Source organism: Corvus brachyrhynchos, unplaced genomic scaffold (assembly GCF_000691975.1).
Source record: "Corvus brachyrhynchos isolate BGI_N302 unplaced genomic scaffold, ASM69197v1 scaffold152, whole genome shotgun sequence".
Classification (NCBI taxonomy): domain Eukaryota; kingdom Metazoa; phylum Chordata; class Aves; order Passeriformes; family Corvidae; genus Corvus; species Corvus brachyrhynchos.
Genome location: NW_008237447.1, coordinates 3,745,062 through 3,756,691, shown reverse-complemented (window position 1 = coordinate 3,756,691; position 11,630 = coordinate 3,745,062). Strand labels below are relative to the sequence as shown.

The window sequence follows — 11,630 nt, the reverse complement described above, 5'->3', positions numbered from 1 at the left end:
TCCTCCTTCCCTTAGTTTTTCCACTTTAAATTGTACCATGGGATTGAGGGGTAATAATTTTAAACTGAAAAAAGTTATCCTTAGACTAAATATAGGCAAGAAATTTTTTTTGCTAGCAGGAAGGTGAGACTGAACAGGTTGCCCAGAGAAGCTGTGCACATCCCATCACTAGATGTGTGTAAGGTCAGGTTGAATGAAGGGGCCTTTGAGAAACTCGATCCAATAAAAAGGCTGTTGGATCAGGTGATCTTCAAATGCTTCTTGCAACCTAGCCCATTCTATGACCAAGAAAGCAAGACCCTGTATTGTCTGGGTCACTGCAAACGACAGATAAGATTTTTCTAGGAGGCAATCCACTCTTAATGCTATACATGAAAAACAAAACTCCTTGATTCAGCTTCCTCCACAGATTTTTCTTGAGCAAAATTCAACAAAATTCAGCAAAATTCAACAAAATTCAACAAATTTAGACAGGATCCTCTATGCTGAGTGTTTTCAAAAGTTTGGAAGCTACATAATACGCGGTACACAGAGGGAAATATTAGAAAATTTGACATACAGTGCTCTAGACTGAAGGATTTATGTCATGCATGTTTCAGATTGCTGTGGAAAAAGCAAAACTTGAAACACCTAATTTTGTTTATAGTGCTGGTACAGTGGCCAAAGTGAGAAAATCCTCTTTTTGTTTACAATCACCTTAAGCCCCAAGAAATGAAAAAATGGATATTTTAATAAATTTTATAATATGGTCAAAAATGAGATTAGTTATTAATATGTGAAGAGCCTTGTAGGCCATCTTACACTCAGACCTTAACAAGAATAAACAGTTTCACACATATACCAAACTCTGATGGATGTCTGAGATCACCCAACATAATACACACACAAATACCACACATTTACACTGCAGGACAAGTCACACAAATATCTATAGGTGTCACAGAATTCATTATCATTACAAAAAGTTCTTTGGACTATTTTACTATGGCTGCACTAAGGGAGTACTTTAGAGCCAATTCGAAAATAGCAGGGGTCACAGTACATTAACAAAGATCAGCCCCATGAGGTTATCATTTTTATTTTTTGAACTGCAGCCTAACAGGACATACATGAAGCTTAGATCCCATTTCATAAAGAAATAACAAGGTTGTGTTATAGCTGCTCAGAGGGAACACTTCAAATGTGACCAAACTGCTAATTCTGCTATAACTGTCCAAAGTGCCTAAAGGGCCATTTATTAAAAATAAAAAATAAATTGCTTCTTCCAGTGAGTAAATCCCCAAATGCTGCTGAGGGCAGCATTTTGAAGGAGAAATATTTAAATGTTAGAAACAAAATTTGCTTAATAGAAGGCTTTGGATTTTCATTTGGTTGCAACAGAGCTACATGTCCCTGTCTCAAATTATGATAATATGTAGTTGAAATCAAAAATTAATATCATAAGATAAAGTCCACAGTACATCAAAACACAGTTTATAGATACACTCCATTTAGAAATCACTTTATTTATTACATCTAGTGATAACTCCAGTTGCCAAAGGAGAAAACATGCTTTCTATTGAAAAATTTCATTGTCTCAGTTCCATACTGCAGCTAAAAGATCATCATAATAACAAACAGAGTCACCCAATCAAAATTTATAAAGACATGACATTTATTATGCGACCGAAATATCGCTTTCAAACGCCACGATCGAGAAAAGCAGCCCCGAGCCCGGGGTCGGAGCTGGGTGAACACGCAAAGATCTGATCTCTATCGCATCAGACCTCCCAAGTTCACGAGTGCTGCTTCGGCTGGTTCCTTCTTATACAGTTTTTGGGCAGAGTCCGAGTTAATTCTATTCTTCTCGTATTCGTGAAGTTTTCTTGTCCTGGAGTTGGGCTGCACAAAGCCTTTCCTGGGTCTGATGAATTGTCCATCCTGGGTGGTGAGTGGGCCATTCCCAGAACAGTTACTTTTAGTTCCTGGAATGTCCGATTCCTTATCGGATACGATGTAGATATCAGAAGGTGGTGATCAAGTCATCATGGTGCAAATGTCCCGGTGATAAGATCCAACCCCACCTAGGTGGAATCCTCACTTATTGATTAGATCTGTGAGAGAACTTCTTTTAGTGTTGTGAAATTTTTCTCTCAGCCAGGCTGGTGCAGGGATTTAGAAACTCGTCTCTGTAGGGTCTAATTACATTTCAGTTTTATATAGAATAGCACAAATTACATATTTTATTTACAACAATAATAAGATAAGACATCAGACAGTAAGAATCATTCTTTGGAAATTTAAACAATGAATTCAAGTTGGTTCACTTTCCTTAACTGAAGGCAGAAAAATTACAAAACCTTCTAATGGTCATTCTACTGCTGTCATCTGATGTAATTTTACTTTGTAAAGGACAACTTAGTGCAGAACCAGTGTAGGCCAGACTCTGCTTTGATTTCAAGTTAATGCAACTTTAAAAAACTTCCATGTAATTAATTAAACATCTACAATATTTGTGCTAAAAAACTGCAGAATTATATAAATTAATCCCTGCCATTCTCTGCAGCTGTGTTGACATTTATCAAAATATGTAGCACTTAAATATTAAGGACAACTGGGCGATAAACATCTTACAAGTGTCTATAAAGAAAGCAGTAAATAAAAAGAACATTTTAAAGTTGGAACAGTATCACTATTGTCATGAAATATGCAGGCCTGAGCACGCAGATGTGTTCAGCCCTGCCCGTTATTTGCAGTGTCATAAATGCTATGCAGTGATATTTCATTATGTTATAGTAGCACTTCCGCTTTTGACAAAAGAGATTAGATGTGTTGTGAGTGCATGTGGAAAGACAGCATCCACTCCAATATAACCTCACATGTTAAAAACCAAGGTTGAAAACATTATCCACTGATTCTCAAGTCCCAGTTCAGTCCTCCAGCAAAAATATTTGGGTTGTTTTTTTCCCCTCTGGAGTGACTCTTCTAATTATTAAGTTGTTACAAATATACATACTCACAAAAAAAAAATACTCACAATTATGTTCCCTCCCCAAGCAAAAGGAAATGTGATTAATATGAGAACATAGGAAAGAAGAAAACACAGACCAAAGCCTCTTTTGCTGTAGAAGTCCTAGGGTCTGTACGCTGCATACTGAAGAGCTACTAAATTCAAAGAAAGGAAGAAATACCATTCTATTTCTCAAATATTTCTATAAACTGCATTTTTCCCTCTCTCAGCTCCTTTCCTTTTACTGCTTCATCCTACAGAAAAAAACATTATGCTGGACTTGTGACATAATTTTCATGACTGCAATGCCACACATAGGATTATGACTTAACCAAAGGATCAGGCAGAAAATCAGCAGTGAGGAGAGGCTGTGAGCTTTTCTGCTGGATTAAAGCACAAATCTTCAACAGGAGTGAAAAGAACATAGACATCACTAACCAAGGACATGGCTTTTACTCCAAACCTTCTCACTCAGACTTGCTCCACTATGACAGCTCACTTGATCACCACCCAGGCAGAAAAAACTAGAAAGACCGCAGTCAACCTCACTACATCAATGGGTAACAAGGGGGCTTTTCCTTGCTACATTTTTTTGACCATTCTGGCAAAGGACAGTAGTTCTTGCTCTGCAGGACAGGGAGACACCTTCACCTGCTAGTTCTTACTTTACCTGGATATCAATGTACAGTTGGGATCTTCAAGCACCTCCCATCCTTGTACTTCACTACAGATTAAAATCTGGACTTCAGCACTGAATAACTAACAAAGAAACCTGAACAAATTACCTGGCTGCCTGTATCATTTGTCAAAAAATAACAGTCACAGAGATTTATATATTTACATCCATCTTTTTTTGGTTTTTTTTTTAAGAAACTGAAGTCTTCATTTGATAGTGAAAGCAAGCTATGCTCACAGATAAGAATGTTCTGTGTTATGTTATGAATACCTGTGCAAGTGGTTAGAGAGACTTTACATACCTATTATTCTCTTTCACAGGGATAGAGGAGCTGTGGGTCCACAGGCACTTTCCCAGGGTGCTACAAGTAAGAATAGATGCTCACATACCAAACTGCTGCTTTAAAAACTACAGCAGTTGGGTTTAGTATGAGTTCCCAGAACCTGCTTTGTCAGTGTCTTCAGCAAAAAGGACAGCACAGTACTACTGGTATAATCTTCATGTGCAAATGGCTGCTTGTCACATTATGAAAAAGTCTGTATACTGAGAATTTAAAAGGAAGTGTCCAATAACAAGCTGAGCTTTTTGCCATGTAGGATGATAGGTGCATTGGGGTAGAGGAGGCTGAGCAGGGTGCTAAAGAGGAGAAAAGAACTTACACTGAAAAAGGGACATAAAATTTGATGTTAGATTTCATAATACATATCCTGAAGGCTCTGCTGTGATCCAACCCTAAAACATTTCTGCAGTGTCAAGTCAACAGCTGGAGGTCATTTGTCCAAATTTTGGTTTTATTAGATATAAGAGGGAAAATTTAAGGTAGATGCTTGGTAAACTTTTAAGATTCCAAACCACCCAAGTTAGGCAACAAGAATATAGAACAAAAGTTCTATATTTCAGTGTACAGGGTTAAACTAATATGGGAGACTTATCTAGGCAAGTCACCATCGCTAGGCAGAGCTGCAGTACTATAAATTAACAACCCTATTTTTAAGTTTACATTTGGAAGAACTTCCAATTCTGAGGTGATGGGGTCAGCTGGAAGTCATCAAAAACTGTGAACTGCTGCAGAGGAGAAGGGGTTTTGTATGCCTTACCTATTACCAAGGAAAGTATGGTCTCCTCAAACAGATATTCATAGATTAATGCTGTGAAATGAGTCTTATTTTCAAGGAGAAAAACCACAGTTAGAGCTCCTAGGGTCATTGTGAAAGCCTCAGACACAAAACTCAGTGAATTCTAAAGGAACCACCAGTAGAAATACCAAACTCATTTTAAGTATCACAGAGTGCATGGGTAAGTAGGAAGGGAAAAAAGGAGAAAAAAATAAATTACTACCCCTTGAGAAGTACAGCCAGCAAAATGCACAAGCTGACCTCTTCTAAAAAAGATGTATTACTTCTAAAAAGGGGCAGATATAAAACAATAATCCTGAGATTATACACCTCAGAATTCCAAGATTTTAGGATTTTTTTTAAAAAACCCAAACAAACAGCAACAACAACAATAAGACACAAGCATGTAAATTTTTTCTGTGAATAGGAATATGTACTTTATAGGAGTTTTTAATTTTGTTATCACCTATTTGACTTACTCACAAATGGAGACTCCACAGCAGTCTTCATCCAGAAAGAATCTTCAGCAGCAGTCCAAGTTACCCTCATAAACATTTAACCACAAGGGGTTCTAAAAGTCCAGCTACAGTAGCTTAAAACAGCAACCAATTTGCTCTAATCGTGACCTTTCCCATCTTATCGTACACAGATATAACACAAATGCAGAGCCTAAAGGCTTTTACTGTATCCTCCCCTTTCTGAGGGTTTTGACTGCCTCAGCTCAGGACTAATTGAGAAAGAGCACAAAGCAAAACAGCTGAACATTAACAAAGCCCACACCCTTTCCCTGGGGTCTGCTTTTAAACTGAGGCTCTCAAGATTGGCTTCAACTGTAGATAATACACTCCATCTGTGTTGCAGACTAACCACACCCCAGCATTTCCCCATCCATCAGATTCTGCCCCTGACCCACAGACTGGCTTGCCCTTGGATCTGTCTTATCACTGTAACCTTGCCCCCCACCCTGGAAATGTGTCTGACTGTTCCCTCCCCTGATGCTGTCCCAGAGCAGGGACTGCTTTTGTGGCTGAGCTCGAGCCATCAGTACCCCTGGCCCTGCCCAGCTCAGCCCAGATCCCCTCCCTTCACTGGGTGCTGCCAGGGGAGGGTGAACACTGCACTGTTCCCAGGCTTGGCACAGCAGCCCACGATGTGAACCCTGGCACAACGGGTCAAACTCTGGGCACTGTTCATTCCCAAATCATCATCTGCCATATTAATGGTCTGAGACTGCACCTAAACTCTGCCATACAAATTGAAAATAAGAATCTTGCCAAGATTTTAGATTTATCCCTTAAGACGAGGAAAGGTCTGATGTCCCAAAAGTATTGCCCCTTAAACCCCAGTGGATATGTACCTGCCTCGTTCAGCAGCTGAGCTGACAGGAAATCACTTTTCCACTTTGGCAGTGAAAGAGTGACACTGTCATAAAACTGATAAACCAGAATTTCTTCTCTTTTACTTTATACTGAACCTAAATTGCAGACCTAATAAAAGCCACACAGATGTACTTGGCAGGATGATAGTGAATTAGTGCACCATTCTCCTACCTCCAGAAACTTCAGGGAATGCCACAAGCTTAAGCTGCAAGTTAAATGAGGACAGTGGATTCATCCTTGTCTACTCTAACTCACGTGATGCATTTCTCCTTGTTCAGCCATTTAAACTCATGTACCTCCATTGCCTTCAATAGATTTCCTCCAGGATCACAGTGAAGTAAGGCACATCTAGGCTTTAGGATTGAATAGAAATGTCAACAAACGCAGCCATTGTGGCCAGTATATTATGAAAGAGTTCCCAAGGACAGTCCTCAAAAATGGGCTGCAATGGTTCACTTCATTGTGATGTAAACTAGAGGGCATTCAGCTAGTATTATGGTTGAATTTGTCTGTCAGATTTAGAAAAATATTCAAAGAAATATGATGTGCAATTGCTGAAAGACATTGCTTGTAACTCTGAGTGGCGCTTGTAAAACTGAGTGGCGCTGATCTCACAACAAGTTATCTGGAAGAAGAATTTGATCTGTAACTTTCATAGATAATAAGACTTATAAGAAAAGCATCACCAGTAGCTATTATATTACACCATTTATTCCCATTAATTTGATTAAACAATTCCTTACAGCACATCAAATAAAAAATAGTATCCAAAAGTCCATATTTTAAAGCTTAAATACTTTTAAATAGACTTCCAATTTAATTCATAGCAAGAAACTGTGGGCAGATTTGACATGCTAGTTAAAGGTAATTCCATACAGACAGCCTTTTGGAGCTAATATGCCATTTAAAACACATGCTCTGTAAGCTTCAGTAAGATTGGGTTTTGAAACAGAGCACAGGCATTTTGTTTTTCTTCCAATTAACCTTTCATGTAGGTATTTGGTTGCAAAGCTCAATATGTTAGAAGAGTCTTATGTCTAGAACAGGATTAAATAAAATGGCAGCAATGTATATTTATATATTTAAAAATCAATTTGGGTGAATTCTATGTCAAATCAGTTGAGGAAAATATTGTAGTGCTTTTGGGACTAATCAGATCAATTCCAGGCAATCATGTCTTATGTTTCATTGTAGAACGAGTTGTTCTTCCATGCTGAGTCTTTGCACAAAGTGTGAGAGATGCTGACACAATCAATAGTCTGTTCCCTACAAAAAATAGTTCAAAGGCTCTGTGTGAATAACATTACCCTATTTTCTCAAAATCCTTCCTAGCATCAATAGTATGGCTAGAGAAAGGAATTCCAGCTGATTTTTAACATTAAAATAAAAATAAATTATAAGGGCTCAGCAGACCAGCAGGAAGCAGAGAAATCTTGCCCTCTTTCCCGAAACTAACTTAATTAAAGTCAATAATCTCAGATAATTTAGGATAACTAAACTCTAACTTCTTAGCAATAATTGTTGAAGAGATCCTCACTTCTAAAAGACCGAGTAACATCTGTCATCACAGATAAAATGAGAACGAAGAAAAACTGTTTCTTTTTGTTGGTTTTATTGTGGGTTTGAGGGGGTTTTTGGGTATTTAATATTTCATTTTGCTGTAGGTTTTTTAAATTATTGTTTTGCTATAATTTTGAATTAGACATGTTGTAGACCAACTTTTGATTCTGAAGTAAACAAGTGCTTGCTGTTATGTCCCTGTATGTGTCTGGACTTCTTTATGAAGGTACATAGGCTGATATTCCAAGTTAAATAGGTCAATAAGTAGTCTAAGTCTAAATGTATATGTTCCTTTTAATGAAAGTGATTTCCGTATTCATTACTAAAGCATGACATTATTTTTCCAGTGAAATTTTTTATGGGTTTCATTAAAAGAAGGTCATAAAGAATCACCCAAAGTAAGTTTCAAAGCTATTTAAAATATAATACAGTTATTTAGGAAAAAAAAAAAATAGAAGGAAAGAAGAAAGAAAAGAAGGAAATTTCTACCTATGCAAGATTTGACTTGAAAGTCCTTTTTTCCCCTCCAAAATAAATTTTTCATGTTTTCAGTTGAACAGAAATACAAAATTAGACATATAATTTAGGTTTTAGACATTGAAATTAATTTTTATACATACAACTTTTCAGTGCACATAGTGATGACTGTCAGTAACAAATGGCAATTACATCTACAGCTCAAACTATTTTAATGATCATGTGATGGATACTGTATTTGGGAGTTCAGTTTTGTGCACAGCTACACATGCTCCCTCTGTATGATTATATTTTTCTAAATAAACAGCAAGACAACCTGGACAGAGATGCTCAGAGGGAGAATATTTCAAAAACCAAATGGTTGAGCAGGCTCACATCAAGATGCTTGTACCCACAGGGCATTGAGTAGGACAAGAAGAGCTTCTTAGGAATTAAAGGGAATTGGGAACACTTTGCTGGAGCTTGAAAATCATTGACTTCCTCAAAGCAAGCATACGTTGGGCAGGGGAACACTGTATATAATCCATTATTACTCCAGTTTTCTCTTCCCTAATAGATAAATGTTCTCTGTTGAAAAAGGTTAAAAAGTCAACTTAATTTTCTAATAAATTTTTTTAAAGTATTTAGCAAGCCTTTGATCACTGGTAATTAGTTTGCAGGGGACTGGAGACACAACTGGACATATCTCTCTCAAAGCTTTGACCAACTTAGGTATTAACAGGAGCTGTAAAATCATATTAAAAAAACTCATTAACATTTTAGTAGCTCTTTCCAAATAAATTCCAAGGTCCCAGTATCATTTCAACCCTAAAGTACGCTTTCTCAATATGTGATGTCATGGTTTAGGCCCAGCCAGCAAGAAAGCCCCACCCAGCTGCTCCATGGGATGGGGGAGAGAATCAGAAGAGTTAAAATGAGAAAACTTGTGTGTTGTGATAAAGACAGCTACATAGGGAGAGCAAAATCCATGCATGCAAGCAAAGGAAAACAAGGAATTAATTTACCACTTCCCATGGGCAGGTAGGTGTTCAGCCATCCCCATCACTGGGAAGACAAATGCCATCATTCTGAGCCTCTCCCCTGCTTTCCTCTTGCTCCCCCAGCTATATACCCTTAGCACAATGCCGTGCGGTCTGGGATATCCCTTGGGTCAGTTGGGGTCACCTATCCTGAATGTGTCCCCTCCCAATTCCTTGTGTCCCCCAGCCCACTCATTGGTGTGTGAGAGGCAGAAAAGGCCTTGGGTCTGTGTAAGTGCCCCCCGGCAACAAAAATATCCCCAAATTATCCATGCTGTTTCCATTACAAATCCAAAGCACAGCCCCATACTAGCTACTGTGAAGAAAATGAACTCTATTCCAGCAAAACCAGCACAGATGATAAGTACTAGAACTAACATGCAGTTAAAAAAAAAAAATCCACCAAAACTCAAACAAACAACAAAAAAAGACCAAGCAGAACTAACACTACTTTTCATATCCAAGCTACAAAAGCTGTGTCACTTCACTTCCTAAAACAAAATTACACAAGACAGCTTGAGCCAATCTAACACCTTGTCACTGCTCCCTACTGCATGCTGTCTCTGTTTACCTTGCTTTAGCTGTAACATATATCAGGCCTCTCCACGAGACAATTTCAGATGGTTTTCTGCTGGGTTAGTGCAATCAGTCTTTTGAACGATGATCTTGGGTAGAGCCTAACAAGGAGCAGAATGACACCATGTGAAGGAGGGAGGAGGAGCTGCTCCTGCAGCCACGTAAGAAGAAGCCTCCCCATCTGGCAGTGGTCATTTGTGGCACTGACTCAGGGTCTCAAATAAGTCCAACTGGAGAGGAATCAGGTTATAATGGTTTGGACAACTTTAGTGGTTAGGATTTAAAAGCTTGAGAGAGACCTAAATAGATACAATGTTGATGTAAATAGTGATGTTACAATACAGATCTAATAGATACAGAATTCATTCTGATTACTAAATTACGTAGGATTTATCATTTTACTAGTGGATCATAGTGTACAGAATGACCGTCAGGTTTTGTTGTCAAAATTTCAAGAACCCCTGAAGACTGCTGTTGGTTAGAAGTAATACGGCACTGCTGATCTCAGAAGTATGGCATGTCTATGATCTCAGAAGGGTGAAAAGTTAATTGTTATGAGCGTAGCAGAAATTGTGCTGCCTCTTCCATCTCCAGCTCTCCAATGGCAAGAGGCTCCTCTGTTTTGTAAACATCAGGCTGTCTCAGGTGCACAAACAGTAGGTTGAGCTGAATTCTTGCAATGCCACAATGTACAACCTCTGTTATCTTCCTACAGTTCTATACAGAGACTCAGGAATGGAGAAATCATGGGAGAAATTAAATAAAATTGTGCTAGTAGAAGGAAAAAAAATATTGACAAAAGGAGTATATATCTGTGTATATATTTATGTCTAGATATGTCTTTAATTGCTAAATTACCAACATTATTTTTTAAGATTATCTAGATTTTTTGTAAATGAAAAGGAGAATAATTTATAAGATTTTATGTAAATGTTGTATTTATTATTAGTGAAATCAGAGTGTTATTAAAGTTCTGTTGGTACAGGGAAGGTGAGCTCACTAAATTCATATGACATTATTTAAAAGCTCTTAAAAGATACATGGTGGATTTCAGAGGAGTTAGGTTCAGAATTTTAGAATGTTGTTACAGTATAGAAAAGCTGCAACAACCAAAGATAGAAGATTATATCGAAATGGATTTCACTGAAGAGATTAAATCACTGGTTCCCATATTAATTTATTTACCTCATATCAGCACAGCTGAGGGTATACCTCTTTAGATTATGTCAGATCATGCATATCTCAAGAGCAAGGCCTCTCTCATAGACCAGAGGACTGATCTTTTCAAAAATGCAAAATAAAGTAATGCAAATATATCTGGGCACAGAGTGGGACAAAGAAGGCCAGTAACTGATGATGATGGAAAAAGTAATTGTAACTATGCATTTTTTCACTTTCTCAATTGCTCCCTATTAAGATATTTGCATACTGAAAGAAAGTAATGGGAATAAAGACAGTCAGATTCTTTAATACATCCTTGTTTTCTGAATCTCATTTTTATAGGCATACATACACAACATTCTAAAAAGAAAAAACAATAGCCCAAACACTTGATTTATAGAAAAAAATTCTCATTTTCTCTATGAATAATGGTCTTGATCCCATATAAATCCAAATAACATTCCCTGAAGTATAGTGCAGAAATATTTCAGAGGGAAGGTCACCTTTCATATGCAACTCTTGGAGATACACATAAAAAAAGGCACAAATAAATCTCAAAATCCACTGCTTAATCAACCATTTTGCTTCACAGGAGCAATCATACCTGAAAATCAGCACGTCTATTTCAACCATCAGGTGGATGTAGCAGTTGCCAAAGGCAGAGTTGTTCCTCTTTCC

The 11,630-nt window shown here is 37.7% G+C and overlaps 1 long non-coding RNA gene across 1 annotated transcript; it reads right to left on the bottom strand.

Annotated features, from left to right (window-relative positions):
* Window positions 1-1,485: 1,485 nt before the first annotated feature.
* On the bottom strand, window positions 1,486-11,630 carry LOC108446052. The gene is made up of 2 exons (XR_001861162.1): window positions 11,557-11,630; window positions 1,486-9,892 (listed from the first exon to the last, which is right to left on the bottom strand). It is a non-coding gene; the product is annotated as an uncharacterized LOC108446052 (long non-coding RNA).